Genomic DNA, 12,787 nt, shown 5'->3' on the forward strand with positions numbered 1-12,787 from the left:
AAACATTACATAGCAGCAAAATAAACTGACTAGAAGGCAAAGAAATTTTTCATTTACAAGAAAGACATGCTATGCTGATGACCTCAAAACATTAAAAATTAGCAACAAAAAGTATAACAAGACACACAAATGAGCCACTTACTGTAGTTCTGACCCTTATCACATTTTAAAAAACTTTGATATCTATTGACTTTCAATCATTGGAATAACTTATATGCCGATGAAGAAAAGGTTCGAAAATGTAAAATAAAAGTCATTCATTTTATGCTTTTGTGTGTATTACTGATGTATCCGTGAAAATTATATTTGATAATTTCACAGTGAAAATGATCCAAATTTCAAACTTTTCAATGACAAGACTACTTTTTAAAGATTTTCCTCATGTGGTACCTTAATATCATTTTTGCTTACAATTCTGACATTCTCAGGACTGTTTCAAGACTAACCTATCCGAATAATATTCCTCTGAATAAAACAAAATTAATTTTCCTTAAAATACAAAACTTTTAAAAATGGCCACCACTTACATTTCACAAAGCCAGGTCATACATAAATTGCCTGAGTAACAGAAATAAGGTGGGATGGTGTGACTTTTTTTTTCTAGAATTGGTTGTTTTTATTAATAAAACAAGCGATTATTCATATTTTTTTAATAAAATAAATAAAATCATTGCTATTCAACGTTGATTGTCAAACTTTTTGTTAAGCCCAAGACTCCTGTATTTATGAATAATTGACTTAAATTCAACTAAAATTGATGTTAACAGTGGGGAAAACAGATTTAATATTAAAGTTAATATTGAGGAAATTTTCATTAGCATAAAATAAAAAGACACTTTATTGTTTGTTGTGTAAGATGTAATTTTATATCATTGAGGGACTTTTAAATAACAGTGTTCTCACTCGTGAGAATAATGTTTTTACAGCTCACTTGATGATATAAAATTTCATCTTACACACTAACAAACAAATATCCTCCATAGATTTTGCATTTTTTAAAAATAAAAACATGTCTAGTCACTTCCTTCATTTGCTTCAAGTAAGGTCTCGGACACTTTGTTTCTTGCTTTTCCTTCCCCATCGCCGGTCCCACGCCCCAGCCAGCCACTTTGAAACCTTTATTTCAATATCCTTCCTCGTTCGCAGTTCTTTGTCGGCAAGTTCCTTTGGACACATTCTATAAACAAGCATCCTTATCCTTAAAGAATGAAATGAAATGCAGTGAAATGTAGGTATTGAAACCATTCAAAGGTCATAAGTCACCTTGTAGCATTTTGAGCACAAAATTGGAATATAAACTAATTCAAGTATGTTTTAACAAATATAATGTTTGTGTCCCGGTTTTACATAGCTTTTTAACAATATTTCTGTGATATCGCTGCATTCAGTTGTAAGCTGAGATCATCTTATCGGTGTATCAGTAAAGAATGTTAAGGTAGCAAATAACTTGCTTTTCAGGAAGGTGATTTCTGCTTATATTATGCATCACAACACAATGCATGGGATCAAAACCACACAGCATGTAAAATATTCTCTCTTCATTAATTTCCATTAAACCTAATCAAGCATTTTCTTTCATTAAAGCGATACCTGAAGACACAATAACAAGATCTTGGATAATATATCTATTTTGAAGCCTTACTTAAAGACACCACTTTGCAAATTCGTAATATATCACTTACTATACAATACATTAAGTATCTAGAGGCCCCCAAATGTTTTCTTCCCTTTCAGCCTCCTTCATATTGAACATTCTTGCCAGTTCATTTGACATGGTTTCTATCATCTAGCGGTCAACAGTTTCCCGCACAACTGCCCACCAAACATTGAGAGGAACCGCACCTTAAATAAAGCAGAACATAAACTTTTTTTAATGTTAATTTTAACACTACTAATTTTCAAAATTTGTGATGCGCTGCAAGTCACCAAATGACAAATTAATTGTCAACTGGACCTCAAATAACATGATCTGCCAAGAAAAACTGTTTGAATTGACAAATTAAAAGACCTTTCCTCATATATTTACAGCCTAAGTGACTTGTGCCTTTTTGTTTGTCCCCTCCACCGAGTGTAATGGGGCACATTATCATTGTTGTTTTTTAAACACAAGTTTATACAGTATGAACAGAATAATTTTTGATATTATAATAACAGCGCAATTCCTGGATTTTGTGGGTACTAGTCATTTTCCTGGTATTTTGAAAGCTGCCAGCATTTTGATTATTGAATCGACTGTCTTTGTCTTAATAATCAATGTTGAAAACGAGGCCAACTGCCCATGTCTTGTGCTCATGGCTATTATAAGCATATCTAAATAATAACATAACTGTTTCAATATGAATCAAAAAAAATTAAAACAAAGCCAGTTTTTAATTCCGAAAGTAATGCAGTAAAGTGTTTGTCCACTGTGCAATATTTTCCCACATAAGTATAGCAGAATGATAATACATTATCATCAAGTGCTAACCACAGACCATTATGTTATTTTGCATTTAAGCCAGTGGATATGAGGTATACTTTTTCAGTTACTAATGGTGCAATAATTACATGACTAACACTATGCTTACCACAGATGACAGCTTTGTCTGATCTCCCAGAAAACTATCGAATGTTTCCATCTGCTAAGGAGAACGAATAGGGAATGAGATATCTTCAGGAAGCTGCAGCGGTTGGTCATCTGCTGCTGACCTTGACATCAATTGCTACATCATCCTCTTAATTTCACGATTCTCCTCCCGCATTGTCTCCAAGACTCGGAGAATCTGTGTAACAGCAGCTTCAAAAAAGGATTCATAATTTTAGGCTTTATACTTTTAGAGCTATGTGAATTACAAATGAAAAAAAATCCAGTATTTTTAATTTTTCCTTGGCTTTAACAGTAATTAACACTAAAATCTCAAAAGGATTGTTGAGTGTGCAAGGTCACAAAATGTGAAAATGATAAGAAATCATGAATTAAACTTAAAATATTTTTGAGCTAGGCATGTCATGGGGTGAAAATAAGCATTTTTGACTATTCCAAGGACAGTAACTTTGGATAACAGTTGTGGGGTCAGACAAGAATAGGCGAACATTAATTCACATCATGATAAAGACTAACACAAGTAATCATCAATTTCTTTTTAGGGGCGTCATAAGGTGAAACTTTCCATTTTTGGCTGTGTCACTCAATCCAGCTTGTTACAACATTTATTGGCTTGTTTTGAGGATAGAACATTTAATAAGTATGTACTGTAATGAATATATTTACAGCTCCGAAGTTTATACTTACTGGGCCCAATAATCTGCCCACGGGAGGGCGTATCAGAAGCACCTTGTATTAGAGAAGCAGTCTTTGCACATCACTTCTGGCCTCTCGCAATGCCTGTGCAGATAAGCAAGGCGGAGGTGAAAGCAGGCTTTGTGCCTGTTTGGCGTTGTTGCTTTGTCAATAACTTGTGATGGCCTACTCTCTGTGTCTGTCTCATTCTCATCAGTGTCACTATCCGATTCATACAGCCTTTTTGATGGCCTATTGACAATAAAATGAAAATACATTAATAAGTAGTTAAAAAATACATATACATTAAGTGAGTTATTGCACCAAGTGACAATATGATTATGACCTGTACACGGCTGACAAACATGTATTAGTCTATGTTTACGTACCGAATTGTTGTGCCGCAATTTTTTCTACCAAGGATTTTTAGCACGAATGCGCTCGTTTCCTGATGGGATTATTTCATGAACAGGAAGGGCTAGAGACTTGGAGTTGGTCTCATTTGGAAGCTTAATACAAATGTGAAATAATGATAAAAGATTTTTTAATTGTCTGGACAATTGTTTTCACAACGGCCTGGGTAGTGAATCCCTTGCTCGTAGGCTCGAATCTAGAGTTTCCAGCCTTCTCTTAACTTATAGTATGTTTTTAAAGGGGGTCATAATTTACATTTTTTTTGGTTTTCGAATTTTTTAAGATGAACACAGGTTTAATTATCTATCAGGTCATATTTTTTCTTCTCAGGTCCGATACTCATGCCTGTGCAACAGCTAGAGGGCTTGGTTGGTACTTGGAAAAAATACTTGAATTTGTAAAAATAAGTATTTGTATTTAATATTTTAAAATGCTTATGAATGAAATGTTGGTACAAAATGGAAGGGACTTCTAAGGCTAGGGGGGGACACTGGATTTCAAATGATGGTGTCCCTTTAAAAAGAGATCTCTTAAAATTTAGTCTAGATAGAAACAATATTTTTAAAATGTTAGTGTTGACTCCGTCACAGTTAAGTAATTCAACAATAACAACTATACACATGCATAGGTCACCTAAAGTGCCTAAGAGTCAGGGCGTAAATTCTAGAAAATGTCGCAAATTAAACGACTATTGGGAAATTACATGACAAAGGCAAAACCAAAAACTAAACAGCGTTTACAGCTTACCTACACACACAATAAACATGTTAGGATATAATATGAAAAGTCGTTATACGAAATCGTGGTTAAATGCTCGGAATCGAAAAGAAATATTTTTTTCATGTACAATTTTACAATTTAACATTTCAATACACAATTTGATTTTAAGCGGCAGCGGAAATCACGTCTGCACATGCTCGAAATAAATTTTTTCATCAAAAACTGATTTTTATAAATTATTTCTGAATTTATAGTCTAAAAACACATTTTTATATTTAAATAATAAAAATTAAAACCAATATAAAAACGTAACAAATTAATTTCACGCACCTGCTCAGGCATGCTAATATTTATCGGGTTGCCCAAATGGGACCCATATGGGTCCCTCATGGCTTGTTGCCTGCTGCACAGTAAATGGGCCAATTTTTCAAAAATATATGTAATGCAGGCTATTTCAAAAAATATATTGCATTTTCTATTATTTTTTGTGTTTTTACAAAGGACTTATTGTAAAGCAAATGTGCCCAAAAATTTTTTGGGATATCATTACACAAAATAAAGATACAGACATTTTTATACCCTAAAAATGTCCAATTTTACATGTAATGTGTTAGCATCTGTTTTTTTGGTGTTTTTAGAATTAACACCACTATTATCTGTTTTAATTTATCACTTAAATTTTTTTACATGCACATAGAAAATTTAATAACCTTTCCAGTGATATATAATACTTGGTATACATCATCCTGGTTTTTATCGTTAAGATGATTTTAGTAAAATCAGACTTTTGTAATGCATCAGTTTTTTTCAAAATTCAGTTGTTAAGTAAACTAGTATACCTTTAAGCAGTTACAAATAAAATAGTACTTAATTGTCTCAATCTAATGAAATATGAATTAAAAACATATGTTAAGTGCTTTCAATTCAAATTTTCAAACATTTTTACCATAGTAGGCATTATAGTGGTAAAAAAAAATTTGTGATGAAAAAACTGTAACATCCGTCCCCCTCTCATAAAATATCCAATTTTAAAACAATACTCATAAAAAACAATGTTTCTGGTGCTTTAAATGATAGCCTTACAATGAAAATGTTACAAAAATTGCCAATTTCTATGTTTATGAGAAAAGAAATACAATAATGTAAAAGTTGTCTGTAACATCCGTCCCCGCAACATCCGTCCCCCTATATAAGGTGCTTATTAAATCTCATATAAACTGTAACTGAAAAGGGAATTTTACACTAAAACACCAAAGTTACATTGAAAAATGAAGAAAAAACAGAAATAAAGCACTGAAATGATGTATTTATGGAGAAAAAAAATATTTGTGAACACTAAATTCCTTAATTTTGAAAAAAAATCAGTATTTTTTGCTCTGAAATCAAAATTATTTACTTTCAAATAAAATTTATATGTTATTTTTTAACCTCAAGTGGACCAATGAGTTTATTAAGATAATATTTAAGCTTATATGAATTTATAACAAATATAATCTTTTGTCATCCTGTGTTTACAAACTAAGAGTACAGAAGGGGACGGATGTTACAGAATTGAACTAAAAATTCTTTTTACAGTAATACAAAACTTATCTTGTTCTTATGATGCATGATAGAGAAGTAGTAAGCTTTGCAACTGTATAGGAATGTTTCACACAACAAATAAAATACAATTTAAAAAAAATTAGAAGAAACAAACACAAAATCCATAACAGGATATATAGAAAAAGGTGCAAACGATAGAGATGTTGAAAGTATCTTTGTGATTAAAATTGGTCAATTGTTTAAACATAAATTCTTTAGCCTTAAATAGTTTACAAACCATGTATCCCAGCCCCTCATAAAACAGTGGGATATGGATCCTAACTCTATACACACAGAAGGGACTGGCACTTTATCTGTATATTGGGAGCTGTGTATATTGTATATTGGGAAGTGTGATATATCGTATTACAAAACAGTAGGGGTGCCAATTAAGGGTGATATATATTATGCTTAAGAACAGTGGGAGGGACTACCTATCTTATTCAAGAATGTCTGTCATTAAGTATTAAAGTTGAAGATCAATTTAGTCAAAGGATTTATTGAACTTCAAAAATTTATAGGCTAAATATGTAGTCAATGAAAAATAAACAAAGAAATATAATTCAACACCCAGATTAAAATTTTTAAATTTTTTTCCCCAAAAAAATCTCAAGCACATTTTCATACAATTTGACCCATTTAATTTTTGTTAATAAAGTGAAAGAAACTTGTAAGTAAAGGATTCCTGTAATGAAAAAGTTGGGATAATTGTGAAAATTATTCTGTAAAAATTATTTTGCACCTATAAATTTTATTGAATGACAAATTAGTTTATATAATAAGTTAAGCAGTTCATGTACACTGAAATATTTACACAGAGAATTATTAAAAGTTAGAAATAATGAGATTATGATACTGAATCATAATGAAATCTTTGGATAATGCTGCTAACATTCCATATTAATTTACTTAAAATTTCATCAAATTGATAGAACTTAATTGCAACAATTTAAAATCTTATAATTTTTAATGAAAATTTTTAATTATTTAGTAATGAGAAATTCAAGCTTGCATTATGTTTCAGTCTGAAAACTTCTTATTTACTTCACACTGTATCATATCTTTTACAAATATATATCTTATTTTTTAACTTAAGTAATTTGTAAATAATTTTATGTATAGAAAGGTACCGTTGGTATGACATTATCTCTTTAACGTTAATGCATTATCTGGAAACAAAGATTCTTTTATTTAATTAGCAATGTTTTTATTATATTCCAAACATTTCAATGTTCATTCAAATGTAAGATAAATAGAAGAAAACTAAGTCAATGCAACTTTTCATTGTGAAACACAAATAGTAAGAAACTACATAATTGTCAGGTATATTTCTACATTTTTTCCATAATTTGTTCAATTGTTTTACATTTATTGTACTGTACAAAGCATATACTCTTATAAATTTCATTACTTTAAAATAAAACCAAAAAAAAGTATGAACTAAGAGCTTTAAACATCGATTGTAACGTCCGTCCCCCCAAAAATGTAACATCCGTCCCCCTGATACAATTCATTTTTGGATTATCTGACAAGAAATATACATAACAAAGTCCTATAATTTCTACTGTTTTATAAGAAATGTGTTTGCATATTTGATTTAAGTATGATTTGGTGTACCTATCCTTGTTTTTTTCTTTCTGTTTCTAACATGTTTGAAAATTTAATTTTGTGTGAAAAATACTGAAAATTTGAAAGCAAATATTTTTATATCCAAGATGAATTCTCTGGATTTTTTTTGTAACATTTATCAGAAGACATAATATTTTAATAAAATAAAGAGAAATAATACAATTTTTATTATAAACTGTAAGATATTCAGACTTTTAGTATATCTTTGTAACATCCGTCCCCTACCCGCACAGTCCGCAAGAGATGTAATATTTTGAAAAAGGTATTCAAAAAGTTATCCTTTCATTCCAAAAATATTGTTATAGACACCCTAAGGTACTTAAAAAGAGCAAATATTGTCTTGTATGTTTAACTTTAATTTTTGACTTAGATGCTAACACAATTGGCCCATTTACTGTGCAGCAGGCATTGTATAAATGTTTCAAATAATGCTACGATTTTATATAGGATAATAGCAATTTATGCCAAGGTGGTCACACTATAGCTCAAAGTAAACGAGTTCTAAAGAAATAAATAAAAGAAAAATTGTTTTTCCTTAAAGTGCTGGAATATGGTACCCATATAGGTCTAATATATAGGCGTACCCAAATGGACTTGCCAATATTGGATCCATATAGGTCCGATATGGGCATACCCATTAGCTTGCCTAGATATAGCCCATATAGGTCCCATATATGCATGTTTGCTGGGTATGTATTATTCAGTACAGTACCTCCAAAATCTGCATATTCTGCACATATGTCAATAAGTATACACATTGTGACAATAAGAAATATTTAAGGTTAAATGTGGTAAATACTCTGTGATTACTTCTCACATTTACTTGATATTAATAACCAATACTCGTTACATTAAAAAGCATACTAGTGACACCGGCGAGCAACTCCAAAGCAATACTCGGTAAACTGACATGTTTATTTATTCTCAAAATGCACTGTCATCTGAAATTTTATTGTTGTCAGATTGAACGTTTACCTTGAATTTACCTTTGTTCATAGTCTTGAAATGGGATAAAAGTCCTCGTAATATCGAGCAATATCCGGCGGTAAAGTTGCTCTATGTTGAATTATCTTTGTTTCATGTGTCGTTTTACGTTTTCATGTCATAATTTATATACCTTTTCTAATTGAAATTGTTATTTGATGAAAGTGTGTGAGGGAAGAATTTACAGTTCATAAATGTTTAAGCTACTGGTTGGGGACCACCAAAACCGGACAACCACCAAACCCGGACAGCCCTGAAAATGCTTAATTTAGTATTTTCTTTGTTCAGTGGTTGTCACTTTTTTTATCAACAATAAATGCATGTTTCATTCTAAAAATAAATAAATAAATTTATTTCAACCACCGTAAATGGTAATATAATTTTAATGGCTATTTCAAGAATGTTGACGTTGAAATTTGGGGGGTCAAGAAAACAATGCCTGACCTCATATACCATCTATAATCATTTGAAGAGTAAACAATAGAATTTCCAAAACTTCAGCATTTGTTTCTGAATCATTGTCTATCATGTTAAAAATTAAAACACCCAAGCTGTTATCTGAATTAAATAACATCATGTACATAAATGTCCGGACACATGGTGCTGTAGTGTAGACAATTGAGGTAATTTTGATACCTCCTCGTCGAGCCTCAGATATAAAAGTCAATACAATCAGACAAACAAGTTTGTTAGTTAGGGGAAGAACCTAGCTGAACCTTGTCAATTGTTTTGGTCTCTAAGTTAAAACTTATAAAACCTGTACAGAAAAATGTTCAAAAAGTGTCAGCGGTTGATGGTCCCTGACCCTGTTGTATTAATCACAACATCTCATCTTAACAAAGATAATAAAACATACAGATCTTTTCAATTATTTTTAGTATATGTGATCTACCGCTGGATGTTCATCAACTAAAGTGATTTCTTTTTTGTTGCGGACCGAGTTGGTTTAGGGCCGAGTGGACACTTATCTTATACCTCTTCGTACACATTGATAAGATAAGTTTTGTTTCAAGTCGGCAAGTTTTCAACAGTACAACATAAGCTCTAGGAGCTTTTATAACCGACTGTATATAAACATAAAGTATAAGATCAACAAAGATAAAACAGCTACAATAAAAAAATGATTAGACATGATAAATATACATGATACATCACATACATAAAATAGACCTTTTTAGATATTTTTATAAAAATGAATCAGATGGTAAAAAACTAAATGATAGTCAGTGTTCCCATTCACGCACAAATGTGAATTCCGTATAATTTACAAAAATCACGCATGAAATTACAACTAGGTGCGTGCATGCACGTATGAAAATTGAAGTAAAACTGCCAAAAAATTATCCGCAAATTCGAAGCACAAATCAATAATCTACTCACAAATCTCTGAAATTGTTTACAAGACCGTAATTTAATCCGAGGTCATAACTTGGGTTTCCCAGCTGTGCTATTTTTTAGCTCATGGACTGGTTTATAATTATTAACGACGGCTTCGCACGCTTTGCTCATTCTGGGACAATTTATTTTGTTTATTAGTCAAAATCGCTGTATGAGTATCCGATACTTACAATTTCTTCAAAACAGCATGATATTTGTGTTAAATAACGAAGTCGAAACTGCATTTCAATCTGCTTGAATAAAAATGGCGTCGTTGAAGAGCCAATCACGTGATCCACTCGCGCATTTATATAATTTCTGCGTACAGTACAAATTTAAACTAAATTGTAATTTTAATTTTCAATACTTTAATACAATTATAAATGTATGACAACCCCTTCTATATTCAATGCATGAATGGATTTTCTAACTTGTAACCGAACATACGGAACTATTTTTTTTGTCAACGAAATTCGGTTGGCAGTAAGAAATAGTCCGGTAGATGGGTGGTTATACCTTTGTGTCGATTTACAATCGACACAAAAAGGACTTTTTCATGTCTAATAATTAATAAAGAGTGAGAACAATGATATTTTTTTTAGTTAAACAAAGGGCATTTTCAAATAGGTATTGAGAATTTGCTACCCCGTTGTTTTCTTGAGTAAGAAATTTTTCACGCATTGCTTCGTACTTACTTCAATAAAGACTTATATAACGAAGCTTATAGCTCTATGGTTTCAAGGACAGATTCGAGACGGTGTCTTTTTTACGCGAGCAAACTTAAATAAATTCTGTATAAAAAGTTTCCCCAAAAGTTTCCCGATTCATAGCGTTAAACCTCCGTGGGCGAGGGGTTAGAGTCGATGACTTCTTATCCAGTTACCTCTCTGGTATGGGTTCGATCCCCGGGAGATGCTTTGGTAGTTAAGCACGGAGGAAGGTAGTCTAGTACTGGTGTAACTCTCCAGGAACGATTGTTAGGAAACTACCGCCTATTTTACTGAAATACTGTTCGGAAAAGGCGTAAAATGAAACAAACAAACAAACAGTTCAGTATACCATATATGAAAAATAACATTTTCCGGCGTTACCACGAAGCACTATATTCTCGTATATCAGCGTTACCTCATAAAAACGACTTGAATCACATTTAATCGGCTTATTTCAATTTTCTATATCACCAGAATTTTAGTAAATGTCACTTGCCTACCTAAAATCGAAATTATACGGTATAATATGCATTGTTGTACTTACACGAGTTGACAAAATGCCAAAATCTCGCTCAAAACGGTAGTCAAGTCATCATTTTCACGAATGATCTTGAAAAGTAAACAATTTCGTGGAAATAATCCTGATGAGGGATAAAGAGTTATGTCAACAATTTCGTGGAAATAATCCTGATGAGGGATAAAGAGTTATGTCTTTGCAGCCGTATGCAGCTGTTCATTTTTTTCAGTTCGGTTAAATAAAAAATATATTGGCCAGTTTATTTACCGCGTTGGAAATCCTGTCAGGTAGCATGATCACTTTTAGCGGATATATGGAATTTCTTTTAAATAAATGATTCAGCGCAACAGTTTTCACGACTGCATAAGCACGCTATCGTACGGTGTTTCGTTAGGACCCCCTGCGCCTGGAGAAAAGGGAATAATTGACGTGGTTTATAAGGGTGCAAAGGTCAAAGAACAATAGATTTTGGGGCAGACGAAATCGATTGTTAGACACGTGACAAAAAACCCAACAGTATATTATATGATGGTGACAGTAGAAAAGTAAAAGATGGGACATTACGAAGTAGATGGTGAGTTAACATACGATGGGGAGAATACAGTGCCTGGTGGGCAGAGAATTGATTTTGGCCCATAAGGACAAATCATGGGAAATATGAGGTTGCATTGAGTCATATGATGTAAAAAAAGTTCTGTGAAGATAGGTCAAACGAAAGTACTGGTGAATATAAATTACATAACGACATAGAGGTGACGTATAATTTTTTTACCAGTAGATGGTGGGAAATGATATAGCAGCTAGCTCGTTTTTGCGACATGATGAATTTGGCTATTTATAGAGACATAATATACCCACAGGGGGAAGACGCTGTGATCTGACATTATCCCGGGCCCCCTCCCCCCGAAGGCCCTGCTACAACCCATAAAAAATATCAATGCAAGTTGATTTGCACAATAAAAATTCATAAAAACAATATTCTGACACGTTTCGACGATTTTCATTATACCCCTATACTATATATTATAACAAGGGTACCGTCTTCTGTGCGCTTCCAGCGCTTTGATACTGCCCAAGTTCATATCTATCGTCGAAACTCAGCCAAAACTCAATATAATTTTAAAAACATGGTCTCGATCAACGCAGCATTGATAAATGTATGTAAATAACAACAGTCAATTTTGGAAATGTTGGCAACTTATTTTGATACAACTCCCGAAATTGCCGGTGACTTGAAATCTGACAAGATCTGATTCACGTAAACATTGAAATGTTCACGACTGAATTGCATCAGAAACGCTAAGATGCGTAGAAAATTTAATTGCATCTGTTAAAACAAAATATTCAATAAACATTACCACAAAAATACACTCCGAATATATTTCCTATCGTGGCGTAACGATCAAAGTATAATCCGATATTCCAGTCTTTTCTCATGCCTCCATTACACAAACTTGACCCGGAAACGGTAATGCACAACTCTGTATGGTTCTCGTCCTCGCTTATACGACGGCGTACGATTCGGTACCAGTACTTTGTAAACATAAACACGTGTAAATATAGCGCCAATTTCGAAAGTTTGTCTAGAACTGTTTT

The 12,787-nt window shown here is 32.3% G+C and overlaps 1 long non-coding RNA gene across 1 annotated transcript; it reads right to left on the reverse strand.

The window, feature by feature from the left end:
- Positions 1-1,146: 1,146 nt before the first annotated feature.
- Positions 1,147-10,149, reverse strand: LOC132727358 (uncharacterized). Its single transcript, XR_009625337.1, has 4 exons — positions 3,272-10,149; positions 2,568-2,776; positions 1,683-1,842; positions 1,147-1,177 (listed from the first exon to the last, which is right to left on the reverse strand). It is a non-coding gene; the product is annotated as an uncharacterized LOC132727358 (long non-coding RNA).
- Between the last annotated feature and the right edge of the window lie 2,638 nt (positions 10,150-12,787).

The sequence above is a fragment of the Ruditapes philippinarum genome, unplaced genomic scaffold (genome assembly GCF_026571515.1).
Source record: "Ruditapes philippinarum isolate M1 unplaced genomic scaffold, ASM2657151v2 ctg15599_1_1_1_1, whole genome shotgun sequence".
Classification (NCBI taxonomy): Eukaryota; Metazoa; Mollusca; class Bivalvia; order Venerida; family Veneridae; genus Ruditapes; species Ruditapes philippinarum.